At 44.2% G+C, this 16297-nt stretch overlaps 1 protein-coding gene across 16 annotated transcripts in view; it reads right to left on the bottom strand.

Annotated features, from left to right (window-relative positions):
• Window positions 1–16297, bottom strand: part of RBFOX1 (RNA binding fox-1 homolog 1) — a 2485711-nt gene that overhangs the window by 1265988 nt on the left and 1203426 nt on the right. The window lies entirely within an intron of this gene.

Below are 16297 nucleotides of genomic sequence, written 5' to 3'. Positions count from 1 at the left end.
CTCCATTTTGGCCTTTTTGGCCTTTTCTTCTTACTGTGCCTTGTATTAGTCCATGTTAACCCTGCTGATAAAGACATACCCAACACAAGGAAGAAAAAAAGGTTTAATGGACTTATAGTTCCACATGGGTGGGGAGGCCTCACAATCAATCATGGTGGAAGGCAAGGAGGAGTAAGTCACGTCTTACATGGATGGCAGCAGGCAAAGAGAGAGTTTGTGCAGGGAAACTTCTCTTTATAAAACCATCAGATCTCATGAGACTTATTTACTATCACAAGAACAGCATGAGAAAGATCCGCCCCTGTGATTCAATTACCTCCCACGGGGTCCCTCCCATGACACGTAGGAATTGTGGGAGTTACAATTCAAGATGAGATTTGGGTGGGGTCACAGCCAAATCATGTCATACCTTCTATTTGGAACATTGGCTTTTGGAGCCCTTGAGTGTCTACCATGTGCCAGGCATTGTGCCACATCCTGGGGAGAGCATGTCGAATTAAGCAGACACTGTTCCTGCTCTTGTAGCACTTACAACCTGCCCAGAGCACACTGACAAAACCAAGTAAAGAAATGCACACCCGATTTTAATTGTGGTTCACAATGGGACAGCAACTGATGAGAACGCTGTGCATGACAATAACTTACTCACTTCACATGATGCTTTCTGGATATCAGTGACTCTGCACTTAGGGCTACTACATTATACATTATCTGTTCATACAAATATATATATTTAAATATCCCCATCCCCACACGGTGGCCTTCCTGAGTACTAACACTGTTCAAATCATCACTTTTGACTCTACTGTAGAACGTAAGTGGGGATTCAATAAATATTAATTGAATGAATGCATGGATGGATGGATGGATGGACGGACGGACGGACGGACGGATGGATGGATCGATGGATGAATGGATAGCTGGATGGATAGATGGATGAATGGATAGGTAGGCTGCTGGGTAGACGGTGGGTAGATGGGTAGATGGACAGATGGAAGGATGGCTGGATGAACAAATTAAAGAATGACTTAGTAAATGAAAGAGCATTTTTCTCTATCACTCCAGTTTTACAAATCACTGATTAAAATTGCATCCTTGGTAACAAGCACATCTTAGAGACTCTCATCAATGAGCTTGTGAGGACATCCTTTACCAGTGGGAGAGAAGTTACAGAGCACACTGGGTATTTTCAAGTATTGTTAAGGCTCCTGCTCACATCCTTGAGAGATTTTCAGAAAGGTCCTTGTGTACTGGAGAGTTTCTGGGGATAAATGCTTCACAGGGAAAAATCAAAACAATGCAAAACTTCAAAAAATCTTGGCCAGGATTGGGGGATGGGAAAATGAGCAACAGAAGAAATATTTGTATAAAAGAAGGAGCATTTTAGCTTACTTTGTGTTTGGTTTGCTTGTAATAGTAGGGAAAAGAGGATGAACGTGAGAGATAGCACACAGGAATCCTACAGGAAGAAAGGAAGGAAAACAAGGGAGGAAAGAAATCTTCACACCTTTGAGATGGCCTGGATTCAACCAGAAAGGAATATATGTTTCCTTCATATACACAGAAGGGATACAATGGCTCACCCAGGCCTGTGTGAAGACCAGGCAGTAGCTGTTTAGGGAAAACCGAGGGCTGAGAACTATTTCCAAGTTCAATTCTAATAAAGCATTACACCAAGATTTCCAAAGTGTGTCCTGCAGAATTTCCAGGCTCTGGCTCCAAGTACAGATTCCTGGTATTCACTTTCACGTCAGAATCTCTCAGGGTGGGACTCAGAAAGATATATTTTTATTAAGTTGGTGCAAAAGTAATTGCAGTTTCGCACGGCAAACACACAATCGCTTTTGCACCAAACTAATACCATATTCCAAGGTTTTCATATTCTTCTGTTAAAAGACAAATCTGACTCCCCTCTTGCAATTCCCCAACATGTTTTGACCAATGAAGGTGGGACAAGTGAAGGGGAGGCTGTATTTCAAAGCACATCATAGAAATACAGCCTCAGTTGTTAGGAATTACAAAGAGAAAAGACAGGGAGATTGATATGACAAAACGCTTATTTTTTGGTAACTTCTGCATACCTGAAGAGAAGATGTGTTTGGGAGTTTTAATTTACAAGAAGGAAGACAGCAGAGGAACAGTGTTACTTTTTTACTTTTTATTTTTATTTTATTTTTTTCAAGATGGTGTCTTGCTCTGTCTCCTGGGCTGGAGTGCGGTGGTGCGATCTCAGCTCACTGCAACCTCCGCCTCCCAGGTTCAAGCAATTCTCCTGCCTCAGCCTCCCGAGTAGCTGGGATTACAGGCGCCCGCCACCACGCCCGGCTAATTTTTGTATTTTTAGTAGAGATGGGATTTTCACCATGTTGGTCAGGATGGTCTCAATCTCTTGATCTCATGATCCACCCACCTTGGCCTCCCAAAGTGCTGGGATTACAGGTGTGAGCCACTGCACATGGCCAACAGTGTTTATTTCCAAGTAGAAAGACAAACATTTGAGTGGATGTGTCCCCCTTTAAGCACCAAAGTCCCACCCAGGAATATTTCTGAGAAGCTACCACTAAGTCAAGCTCTGTCCCCTGCTATTCTCACTAGCTGCTGAAGGGCTGGAAGGCAATGACCCTTTCTATCACCTGGCAGCCTGTGAGGGAAGCTTGTTGGATACTGAGAGTTAAGGGCTTGGAAGAATTAAAAGCTTGGAAACAAAGCCTATGAATTCCTCAGAGTAATCTTTAGAAAGTGACTCTGGCAGGGCATGTGGGATTGTCATCCCATAAATCTTTCTAGGAATTCATTCTAATGGCAAATTAGGATGACCCTCCCTTCACGCTGACCACCATTGACTAAGTCAGAAATAAGCATCCAATTCAATAGAGAAGGACTCTCTTCCCCGGACTTGGGATGAGACAGAGAGTGTTTAGTTCATCTCTCTTCAAGGGCTAAAGCTGTGAGATGTAAAACGTGGGCTATACCCTGGCTACGTGAAGACAGTCAGAAATAAGAGAAAGTGAAGCTGGCTGCACACGGTAGCTCACACCTGTAATCCGAGCACTTTGAGAGGCCAAGGTGGGTGGATCACCTGAGGTCAGAAGTTTGAGATCAGCCTAGACGACATGGCGAAACCCCATCTGTACTAAAAGTACAAAAGATTAGCTGGGCATGGTGGCATGCACCTGTAATCCCAGCTGCTCCGTAGGCTGAGGCAGAATTGCTTGAATCCAGGAGGCAGAGGTTGCAGTGGAACGAGATTGCCCCACTGCACTCCAGCATGGGCAACGAGAGCAAAACCCCGTCTCAAAACAAAACAAAACAAAACAAAACAAAAACCAAGAAAATAAAAGAAAATGAAGCCAACAAGCAGAGAATCAGAGAGAAAGAATCTAGCAGAGGACTGCGGGGGAAGCTATGTACACAGGAGAGAGCTGGTTCCCTTAGGATGTCTGGGTCCTATTTGTTCCCCAGAGATACTTACAACTCTCTCTTCTCCTGACTCCCTCAGAACACTGGTTCACTTGAGAGCAGTGGCATTAGACTTTATTAGCCCCATCCACTGGTGAGAGCTGCCATCCACTCACCACCCCCCAAGTGCACGCTTCCTCACCCTCCTCAATGACAGCAACAGCATCAGGCTCACTCACTGCCTCTCTGTCCACCATGACTCTGGTCATCACTCTTGGATGGTGCAGTCAACATCCTGGTCTCCCTTGTCTTTCTCATCACTGAGTCCAATAATGTTGGCTTCCAACTCCATCTCAACCATACACTCCACAGACGCAGCCTAGACCCTGTCTTCAGCTCTGAATATCAAGCATCCATTAGAGCATTGCCTTCTACTCTCCCAGCTCATCCACGCTGTTCACTGTTGCACTTGACTGGACTCATTCAGTATCACCACAGTATCACCACCCTCTTGATCCTATTACTCGTTTTTGTTTGTTTGTTTTCGAGTTGGAGTCTCGCTCTGTTGCCCAGGCTGGTGCACACTGGCACAATCTCAGCTCATTGCAACCTCCGCCTCCCAGGTTCAAGTGATTCTCCTGCCTCAGCCTCCCAAGTAGTTGGGACTACAGATGCCTAGCACCACACCCAGCTAATTTTTGTATTTTTAGTAAAGACAGGGTTTCACCATGTTGACCAGGATGATCTTGATCTCTTTGACCTCGTGATCCACCTGCCTCAGCCTCCCAAATTGCTGGGATTATAGGCATGAGCCACTGCACAAGGCTGATCCTTTTACTCTTTAATACCCTTGTCATATAATCTCTTTCCTAATTTCTCAGCCTAAATACCATAGGCCAGAACAGAAACCACTTCCTGGCAGGTCCCCAGATTCCCCTGGACAAATTATAAGCTTGGTTAAGCCCAACTACCTTGCAGACATACATGAGTACTAGTCTCTCCATCCTCTCCCATCCCACAGGCCCCATCTTCTTTTTTTCTCATCAATATCCTATTTCATGCTGTGTACCACCTTTCTCTGCCTACTCATCAACACACATATATTTAGAAATGGCCACTTAAGGCTCACACCTGTAATCCCAGCACTTTGGGAGGCTGAGGCAGATGGATCACGAGGTCAAGAGTTTGAGACCAGCCTGCCAACATGGTGAAACCCTGTCTCTACTAAAAATACAAAAATTAGCTGGGCACAGTGGTGCATGCCTGTAGTCCCAGCTACTCAGGAGGCTGAGGCAGGAGGATCGCTTGAACCCAGGAGGCGGAGGTTGCAGTGAGCTAAGATAGTGCCACTGCACCCCAGCCTGGGCAACAGTGAGACTCTGTCTCAAAAAAAAGAGAAAGAAAGAAAGAGAGAGAGAGAGAGAGAGAGAGAGAGAGAGAGAGAGAGAGAGAAAGAAAGAAAGAAAGAAAGAAAGAAAGAAAGAAAGAAAGAAAGAAAGAAAGAAAGAAAGAAAGAAAGAAAGAAAGAAAGAAATGGCCACCTAAGTCCCAAGTCTACACAGTATTTTAGTTTAAGACCTTCTGAGTATTGTTTTTGCTTTTTCATTGAAATTTTAAAAAGGAAATCAAATTGGCCCAACTTTCTGCATCCCATCTGAGCTGTATCCCTGGGTCAGGTGCTCACCTTGGTTCATTCAGATGTGTTTGTAATGTGGAAGGCCAGAGCTTGGGAAGGGACATCTCCCAGGGAAAGGAGAGACCAGAGAAGTATCCCAAATAATATGTCTACCCCTGTAGGAAATATTGTGGGCTATAGCTGCTTGTGGGTTGCTTAGCAACTAGAAGTAGTTCTGAGCCACACAGGAGAGAGTAGTGGTTCAGGGAAAGAATTTGTCAAGAAATCAAGAAGGGTATATTGCACTGAACTCCAGTCAACACTTCCCTGTCCCCAAACTGCAGGTTGGATGACTGGCGCAGCTCAGGAGGCATGAGGGAAGGGGCAAAAGGGAGGCAGGGGATGTTCCTCATTCCTCGATCATCCCATCACTTGCCCAGGCATTTCATCTATGCCTGAGCTGAGGCACAGCCAGGGGTAAGAGCCACAGTGGTTTCTGCTGAACCCAGAGCATGTTAATCATGCCTGTCAGGCTCCTGGGGAAAGGAGAGGTTGGCAGTCCTGACAATCTACATTAACATGGGTGGATGTGTTTGATTATACCTTCCTGACTGCAGTTTCCATTTGCATCTTTCATCAGAGGCCAAAGGATGTGCTATTTGCCCTGCCTGTCCTGTAGTCTCATCCTCACTGCCTGTATGCAACTGACCTCATGACAACACAAACTTCAGACTGCAAGGGGCCATCGGCACGCTCAAGTGGGATCCAGCTGCCCTTGAGTGCATGGGTTTTCACAACAGAGTTGTCCTACAAAAATAGGCTAGATTGATTTTCAGCTGGGGTCAGTTTTCAGGACACCTCTCACAGCCACAGAAAACCAGACTATTCTAAGGGTGCAGAACTTGAAGCCACCAGCAGTGATAATGCAAAAGGAAGATGTCCTACACTAAGTCATTAACTGCCCATATTATGAGTTGCAAAATTCAGCACATATAATATTACAGATAACTAACAAAGCACCATGCACAATGTTAAGAATACTCAGGTACAGTTGTGAGCACTCACAGAAAAAACACTTGCCATGCATAGGGTCCTAGTAGCATTAAGCATATCTCAGTAACCACTGCATTGCTTATATGCATGGTGAGGCTCTTATACAGTACTCAGGAAATGTCTATGGAATGCCCAAACGACTGCCTCTTGACTTTGCCCTCTTCATCTGTGACCAAACAACACCAACCCCAAATCAGAGGGTTCAAAGAAGTTATAGCTAAAGGAAGAACTGGAAGTAATTTATTTGATAAATCCCGGGGTTACTTAAAAACAGTGAAAGTGATTAACTCCTGAGGATCTCAGTCCACTACCAAACACAGTCAAAAGTCTTTACTGGAAATGACTTGCAAACTTCACACAGCATCCAGCCCTATGCCATGAAACCAAGAGGCTACAGGATGTGGTCAAGCAAAGTTTGGAGATCAGACTGTATGGGTGTGAGTCCAACTCCACCATTTCTTAGGTGAGTGGCCTGGCCAGATTACTGACTCTCCTTAAGGTTCACTCTCCTCATCTTTAACATAGCAACACAGTACACCTTTCACAGGTTTGTCTCAGGATACAATTGAGTTAATACCTGTGAGGCACACAGCACAGCATCAGGCATTTGTTAAGTGCTGGCTATCAAATAATTAGTAATTATTAGATTGTGAGGTCTTTTTAAACATTTCTTTCCAACTTGGGTTTATGAAAGACACCGATATGGACAGCACAAATGGCAAGGTCTTTGATGAGACATCAGTAGAAACACAAACTCTCTTAACCCAGGTATTCCCCAGGGTGAACAGCATAGGGATGAGATCCAGCTACTCTTTCCTGGCATAAGCGTCAAGACCAGGAGAAGCCTGGCAGTTTCCTTATCCCATCAGAAGGTCCTCATTGGCATGCTGATATGGCATGGCTCTGTGTCCCCACCCAAATTGCATATGAATTATAACTCCCAATGTTGGGGGAGGGACCTAGTGGGAGGTGACTGAATGATGGGTGCAGATTTCCCCCTTTCTGTTCTCCTGATAATGAGTGAGTTCTCACGAGGTCTGGTTGTTTAAAAGTGTGTAGACCTTCCCTCTTCACTCTCTCTCCTGCTGCCATGTGAAGATGTGCTTGCTTCCCCTTCACCATTCCACCATGATTGTAAGTTTCCAGAGGTCTCCCAGTCATGCCTCCTGTACAGCTTGTGAAGCTGTGAGTCAATTAAACCTTTTTCTTTATAAATTACCCAGTCTCAGGTAGTTCTCTATAGCAGTATGGCAATGGACTAATACACACACCATCTACTAGAGATGACTGGCATGAGGCTGCACGGAAATGATGACTCCTGGAGAACCTAATGAAGCAGTGTCAATGGGTTGTGAAATACATTTAATTGTCAAATTAGGTGCTGAAGACACTGACCAAGCAAATCTTAGAACCAAGGGAAAAGAAAATAAAAGACCCAAATTGGTTTTCAAGCTGCAAACAAAATGAGTTAAACAGAAATATGTTCTCTGTGCTTGGTTCTGCACAGACACCTTTTAAAAATAAAATTCATTTAGCTTAAATTAATGGAATTAAATAAAGTAAATGCAGGTCAGTAGGGAATTACTGGAGCATGTGAGCAGCGATGCTGTGGACGCTCATTCCTGATTGAACAGTAAAAACAGACTGTTCGTTCTCTGACATGCCGTGGGTGATAGATCTTCTTCTCCTAAAATAGTGTCTGTGCAAAAGATGGGAGGAAACGATCGCCTATTAATTTGGTTTTTAAGTCCAGATGAAGAACCTTGAAAATAGCCAAAGAGCCAAAAATACTGAGTAACTTCACATTCAGAGGGACTGTTTCTTCTCTCTATATATAGCAAGTCAAAAATAGACATCTCGGATTCTGGGCCTGCAAGGGCTGAAGTATGTCTATGCCCATCGACTAGAGAGAAATTTTATAATACATCCCCCCATGTTATCACTTTGCTTAAATGTCACCACCTCTGCAAACTTCCTTAACAAATGTGACCTTTTCCATAACCCTAATTTATTCAATATACGTGTGCCATTTTGTGTGTGTTTTCATTCATCCAACAAATAGTCACTGAGTTACTACTACATCTCAGAAAGTGTGTTTGGTTTGGGGATACAAACGATCATGTCTTTCCTTATGCAACTTATAGTCCATTGAGGTATTGACAGAAAAATAATCAATGAATTAATTAATTATAAAGACAGTAAGTGTTGAGAAGAAACTGGGCTTGGGGTGGTAATTTTTCCCCCCAGAAAAACTAATATTCCAACTCGGAACAATATGTTAACTAAAAATTTTTAAGGCAAAAACAAAAAAGTGAAGGAAAACCAGGCAGGACACTGTCAAAATTGTTTAGAGCATGTTTTACAACAACTGCAATTCTGTCTGTATCATGTATATGGGAATTAAATACCTGTTTTCTGAGCAAGAGCCTAGCACAGGAAAGGACTGCATCTTACAGGTATTTATGTGCTTATGACTACTGGTGCTGTGAAATACACTAACAGAGAAAAGGCATTAAGAGGAGGAAAAGTAATTTCACTGGTAATTCAAGATACTGCATTACCATTCCAACAGCCACTGTTAATTTCGGTAGCTCTTGTATTCCATGGTCAATATCACCCTTAAAACAGGTATAACATTTACTTAACTGTATTGAGCTGCATTTATCTTTCTAACCAGAAGAGAAAATGTGTATTTCTTTTTAAAAGTATTCACCACATTTTCATGCTCTCTTCATTCTGTTTCCAAGAGCCAGAGCTTTTCTCCAATGCATTGAAAATGCAGATTTTAACCATTTCTAATTTGATTTTTGACTTTTGCCCCAAGGGAATAACCTCAAAACAACAAAGAGAAGAAGGAAAATCTTCACATGGGAAGTGAAGCTCATGATGGGAAAATGATGCAAGTCATGGTGTGCGTCATAAATCATTCATAAATGTATGGAACATTGGAATTTGATGAATGGCACATATGAGATAAGTCCATCTACTGTTTAACTACCACATAGGCACCAGATCCTACTTTGATTAAAATGAACCATCTAGATCCCAATCAGTTGCATCCCAGGTGCCATAAAATCTTGCAAACATTATGATTTCAGAATTAGATCCAGTGATTATAGGTAACTGAAGAGAAGGCAAACCACTTGGAAATGGGTAAATGCCCCAGTATCAATAAATCTGGCTGGGGGTGGATGCTATATAAAATGAATGCTGACCAGGCATGGTGTCTCACACCTGTAATCCCAGAACTTTGAGAGACCAAGGCAAGTGGATCACCTAAGGTAAGGAGTTCGAGACCAGCCTGGCCAACATGGCAAAACCCCATCTCCACTGAAAAAGAAATACAAAAATTAGCTGGATGTAATGGTGGATACCTAAAGTCCCAGTTACTCGGGAGGCTGAGGCAGGAGAACCGCTTGAATGTGGGAGGCAGAGATTGCAGTGAGCCAGGATCGCACCACCGCCCTCCAGGCTTGGCGACAGAATGAGACTCCGTCTCAAAACAAACAAACAAACAAAACCCAAAAAACAAACAACAACAATAACAAAATGAGTGCCAGCTATGACACGAAACGTCTGTTATACAACAGATTGCTAACTGGTGGATTGAAACCACTCAGAATGAGTAAAGGTGATCCTTAGGTGGTAACACGGGTTCCCTATGAAAAAGTGATGGCAAGCAAATCCCCTTCCATTCCTTTAAGGTCCTAGACAGTTGGACTGACTAATGCTGTAGATTGAGTGTATTGCAGTATTAATGGAATTAATGAGGAATGTGGGCTGGAGCTTAGATTCAGGGCTGATTCATCAGTTTACCCAAAGAATGTTAATAACATATACAGCTGTACATGTATATGTACCTATCTTTCAGCATGATTCATGAACTCCTTGGAAGCTGGCCTCATGTTTGTCATTTATCATTTAACCTCCTGGGGTGCCTAGCACATAGTAATAACTCAGTAAATGCCAAATGAAGGATCATCAGGTACAAATCATTAGAAGAGAAGAATACATTGGAAATGTGGGTGGTCATTCTCTAAAAAATATATAAAATACTTACAAACAGATTATAGGCCATTAGCAAAGTCAGAGTTCTCTGTCTGGTTGGACACGTTTATCAATGATGAAAAGGATGACCTGAGATGTGTTTATCATATTTACAGATGGTGCAGACCCGTTGCAAGCTTGCAAGCAGAGTGACAGAACCATGATTCAAAATTATATTTATAGAATTCTATTTTAGAAGTTGCTTCCTAGGTGCCAGGCACTATGCTACTTGCATTACATACATGAGCTAATAGAGTTAAATGAATACACAGTTCATATATGAGGGCTTTCAGATGAAGACTAAGGGAGAGTCAAGCGTGGGGGAAAATCTGTGGGATGGGTTTATTTGCAGGAAGGCTGAGGAGCCCTCATGGCCATCGAGAAGAAGCAGCTGGGGAAGGAACTCATGCCAGTAAGGAAGCCTTGGCCATTAGACATGTAGGAGGAATAAGGCCTTCCTCAAAGACGTCCATGTCCTCATCTCCAGAACCTGTGAATGTGTTATCTTACATAGCCAAAGGGGCTTTGCAGATGTTATGTAATTAGGGATATCAAGATGGGGAGATTATTCTGGATCACCCAGGTGTGTCTTATGTTATCACAAGTGCCCTTAGAAGTGTCCAGGCACAGTGGCTCACACCTGTAATCCCAGCATTTTTGGAGGCCAAGGTGGGCAGATCATGAGGTCAGGAGTTCAAGACTAGACTGGCCAACACAGTGAAGCCCCCATCTCTACTGAAAATACAAAAATTAGCCAGGTGTGGTGGTGCATGCCTGTAATCCCAGCTACTTGGGAGGCTGAGGCACAAAAATTGCTTGAACCCGGGCAGTGGAGGTTACAGTGAGCAGAGATGGTGCCACTATACTCCAGTCTGGGAAACAGAGTGAGACCCCCATCTCAAAAAAAAAAAAAAAAAAAAATGAAAAGAGGTTGGAGCTAGATAAAAAGGAGGTGTGACGATGGAGCAGAGGTTGGAGTGATGTGCTTTGAAGGATGGAGGAAGGGACCATGAGCCAAGGAAAGTGGCAGTCCCCAGAAACAGGAAAAAGCAGGAAAACGGATTCTTCCCTGGAGACTCCGGAAGAAACGAAGCCCTGCTAACACCTGGATTTTATCCCCCTAAGACCCCTTCCAGACATCTGATCTCTAGAACCCTAGGATAATAAGTTCAGAAGGTTCTTGCTTTAAGCCGCTGAATTTGTGGTAATTTGTTACAGCACCAATGAGAAACTATCAAATACAGAGGAACGGGAAATTCTGAGAATAGTGAATCTCTCACTCCTAGTCTGGCCTCTGGCCCCACACTTGCATTCGTGTCTGAGTCCCATGAGAAAGGTGATGGGCTACCCCCAGGGGCAGGTCAGAGGCTTCAAGACAGAGGCTCTACAGTGTCTGGTGGAAGTAATAACCGAAATAGTGGCTCCATTTTTAAAAGTTGCTCATCTAACAGAACATACTGCTGAAATGAAGCAAACCTTCTCTGCCTGTCATTACTGACTCTTGTCTTTCTCTATGACTTCTCATTTGCTATGCCAAAAATTCCCAACAGCTATACCTACACAACACCTGACAGCTTTTCACTGCATCTATAGCCCCAGGTGGGGCTAAGGCAGCATCGACTCCCACCTGAACCACCGCAATGGCTTCCAGCTGAGCTCCTGGCTGTCTCCTCTGACTTTCTCTCTGTTCCCAAATCAACAGCCTGAAGGATGGCATCACACAAGACAGCATGATGATTTTATTAAATATTATTATTATTGCTATCATTATTGAGACAGGCTGTCACTCTGTAGCCCACGCTGGAGTGCAGTGGTACAATCTCAGCTCACTGCAACCTCAGCCTCCTAGATTCAAGCGATTCTCCTGCCTCAGCCTCCTGGGTAGCTGGGATTACAGACACGCACCACCACGCCCAGCTAAGTTTTATATTTTTATTAGAGATGGGGTTTCACCATGTCAGTCAGGCTGGTCTTGAACTCCCGAACTTGTGATCTGCCCACCTTGGCCTCCCAAAGTGCTGGGATTACAGGCGTGAGCCACTGCACCCAGCCTATTATTACTTTTCTTGAGACAGCATCTCACTCTGTTACTCAGGCTGGAGCGCAGTGCTGCGATCTTGGCTCACTGCAACCTCTGCCTCCTGGGTTCAGGCAATTCTTGTGCCTCAGCCTCCCTAGTAGCTGGGATTACAGGCATCCACCACCACATCCGGCTCATTTTTTATTTTTATTTTTTTTGTATTTTTAGTAAAGATGGGGTTTCACCCTGTTGGCAAGGCTGGTCTTGAACTCCTGACCTCAGGTGATCCTCCCGCCTTGCCCTCCCAAAGTGCTGGTATTACAGGCATGAGCCACTGTGCCCAGCCTCATTAAATATTATTCTCATTGAAGATTTTGAGACACGAGCTTCAGGTAAAATAATGTCAATGATAATAGCAAATTTGTTAAATACTAACTATGCCTGAAGCATGTTTCTGAGCACTTTCAGGGTGAGCAAAGTGGCTCACACGTATAATCCTAGCACTTTGGGAAGCCCAGGTGGGAGGACTGCCTAAAGTCATGAGTTCAAGACCAGCCTAGAAACCTAGTGAGACCCCCCACCCTTTACAAAAACTTTAAAAAGCAAAAATAGGTTAGGCCTGACGGCATGCATCTATAGTCTCAGCTTCTTGGGAGGCTGCAGCAGGAGGAGCTGTTGAACTCAGGAGTTAGAAGCTATAGTGAGCTATAGTCGTGCAATGGCACTATGGCCTTGGTGATAGGATATGACTCTGTCTCTATTTAAAAAAAAAAGAAAGAAAGAAAAAAAAGCATGTTTCTGGACATGTTCATATATAAACTCCTTAAATCATCTCAGTAACTCTCTAAATGTCCGGTGTTAGCCCCATTTTACAGATGAGAAAACTGAGTCACCAAGAATGATTTGCTCCAAGTCACAAAGCTGGTAAAGTAGCCAGGACTACAGGGGCACCCCACTGGAGGCTCAAAACGCTGTGATGTCTGGCTTCCCATCACATTCAGACTAAGTGCCCAAGTCTTTGTAATACCTGCCAAGCCCTCATGCCATTCACATCTCCCACTTACCCCCAACATCATCTTTGTACTCACCTCCCTTCAAACCCCACCATTTACACCCTCGGAGCCCCTGTTTTATCTGCTTGCAGATTTCTCTGACACCTGCCAACTGAGCAGACATTTACTCAGACGCCTGGTCTGCCTGTTGAGAAGTACCACGTGATGCTTCCTGGGCTTAGGCAGTGGGTTGGACTGTCACCGCACGCCACCAAAACGCTCCTTTTCCCTCCTTCTTCCAGGGCTTACGTAAAGACTTTTCTTTCTGTATTTCCTCTGTCGCCATCCACCAGCAGAACCAGGTATCATTCTTGACTCTTTGCACCACATCCACAGCCATAGGATCCTCCATTCTCCCTCCTGACTTTATTCAAACCACCTGCTTCTCCCAAACCCAGTACCCCTAACTTAGTTCAATCACCTGCCTTTCCCCACCTATGCCATTGCAGTAGCATCTTTTTTTATCTTATTTTTGGAGACAGGATCTTGCTCTGTCACCCAGACTGGAGTGCAACGGCACAATCACGGCTCACTGCACCCTCAAACTCCTGGGCTCAGGCAATCCTTCCTCCTCAGCCCCCCAAGTAGCTGGGACTACAGGTGCACAACAGCACACCTGCCTAATTTTTGTTTTTTTTTTTTTTTTTTTCTGGAGATGAGGACTCACTATATTGCCAGTGCCGGTCTTGAACTCCTGGCCTCAATAAATCCTCCTATCTCAGCCTCCTAAAGTGCTGGGGAGACAGGCATGCGCAACTGTTGCTGACCACAGCAGCTTCTTAACTAGTCTCCCTGCCTTTAATCTTGTATCCACTGACTTATCATCCACACTGCAGCCAGAGCGGCCTTTCTAAAATGCAGACAGAACCTTATTGCCAAGCACTTGATGATTGTCTACCTCTTGCCAGGTAGAGTCTAAACTTCCCATCACAGCCTACAAAGGCTTTGTGACCATCCCGCTCCCCGATCTGGCTTGCTTCCCCTCACACCTGGCCTTACTCCCCACCTGTCAACAGAACTTGCAGTTCCCAAGCACAGCACATTGTTCCTGCCTCCGTTCTTCGGCCTGTGCCATTCCATCCATCCGTCATGTCTTCCCTCTTCTCTCCTAATTCGACTCCACTTGAATTTGCCTAGAAAACACCCTTTTCCTTCTTCAAAGCTCTTCTCTGGCATCATCTTCTCCGTGAAGCATCCCCAAGCTCTTTCAGTCTGATAGCATTAATCCAAATTTCCTTTCTTTGTACAAATTCTGATTGTCCACATTTGTACATCATACCATTTTGTCATTCCCCGGCCACATCCGTTCTGAGCTCCTCAAGAGAGACTGAGTCTCACTTTTTTATAATCCCTGGTGCCCAGCACAATGCTGAGAACCTTAACCAGCACACAGTAGGTGCATTCGTCAGTTCTCACGCTGCTGACAAAGACATACCTGGGACTGGGTAATTTATAAAGGAAAGAGTTTTTTGTTTTGTTTTGTTTTGTTTCGGTTTTTTGAGATGGAGTTTCGCTCTTGTTGCCCAGGCTGGAGTACAGTGACGTGATCTCGGCTCACTGCAACCTCTACCACCTGGGTTCAAGTAACTCTCCTGCCCCAGCCTCCCAAGTAGCTGGGATTACAGGCATGTGTCACCACACCTGGCTAATTTTGTATTTTTAGTAGAGATGGGGTTTCACTATGTTGGTCAGGCTGGTCTTGAACTCCTGACCTCAGGTGATCCTCCCATCTCAGCCTCCCAAAGTGCTGGGATTACAGGCATAAGCCACCACACCTGGCCAGGAAAGAGGTTTAATTGACTCTCAGTTTACATTCACGGCAGAAGGCAAAGGGGAGAAAGCAAGACACGTCTTACATGGCAGCAGGCAAGAGAGCTTGTGCGGGGGAATTCCCATTTATAAAACCATCAGATCTCATGAGTCTTATTCACTTCCATGAGAAGAGTATGGGGGAAACTGTCCCCATGATTCAATTATCTCCACCCAGCCCCACCCTTGACACATGGTGATTATTACATTTCAAAATGAGATTTGGGTGGGGACATAGCCAAATCATAGCAGCAGGCATTGACATAATATTTACCAAACGAGGAACAAGCAAATAGGTGCACACGGATGAATGAATGAAGAATCATCTGTGTTGCACCTGAGAAAATACCAGGGCCTTTAGGACCTATAGAAAAGCGAATGTTGGGTAAATATGAGAAATGGCTTTCTGACAACTGTTGTTATTCTATAATGGAAAGGGTCAGCCCCTAGGGTCAACAAGAAACCCTGCAGTGGCAGTGGTGGGGAGCTGGCAAAGATCCCAGGGCTGCGTGCGTGACTGATGCCAAGGTTTTGCTCCTTCATCAAGACCTTTTCTCCCACCTTCCACCAAAACTCTATCCGCAGACATATTTCAAACATTTGGAACTTGCTTGTTGATAATTAAAATCCAGCACCAATCACAGCTGGCAATCCAGAGGCAGCCACGATATTTCACGGCTAATAACTGAATATGCTCCTTAATCCCCCACACAAGGATGCCTGCCAAATCAGTGGGAGGGGCGCCCCTTCTCCTCTTCCAGCAAACAGCATGGAGCAGGTGCACGTCGCCGAACGTGCATCTCCCAGACAAGTCTGTACACGCTGCGGGTCCATAAACCCAACCACACCTCAAATGCGCTGTGATCTAAGAATAGGCTTTACTATTTCCTGCACGATACCCTGATAAAGCTAATAAATCTCTAGTAAAACAAGCAATCGCAGCCTCATTTGTGCGATGAATTAATTTAAACTTCAGATTGCCAATTTGACTCAAAAATAGAAGTTCTTGTATTACATAGAATAAAAATGATTATATCAAAGAACTATATAGATGAGCATGTATATTTTATTTACGTAACCCAATGCATATTCTTCTCATTGCAGATTTCAGGACGTGAGCTGCTTTCAGATAATAGGAACAGCAACGATGGTGATGACGACATCAAGCTTATCATTCAGTGCGTGTCAAGCACTTTACATAAATTAATTCCTAGAATCACCACAACAACCCTATAAAGTAACAGAATTACTTCCGTTTTACAGATGAGAAAACCAAGGCACAGAAAGCACAACTTACTTCCT

This window comes from Macaca mulatta, chromosome 20 (assembly GCF_049350105.2).
Source record: "Macaca mulatta isolate MMU2019108-1 chromosome 20, T2T-MMU8v2.0, whole genome shotgun sequence".
In the NCBI taxonomy this organism is placed as follows: Eukaryota; Metazoa; Chordata; class Mammalia; order Primates; family Cercopithecidae; genus Macaca; species Macaca mulatta.
The sequence above is the reverse complement of the archived record's forward strand: the minus strand, read 5'-3'. Positions and strand labels throughout refer to the sequence as shown.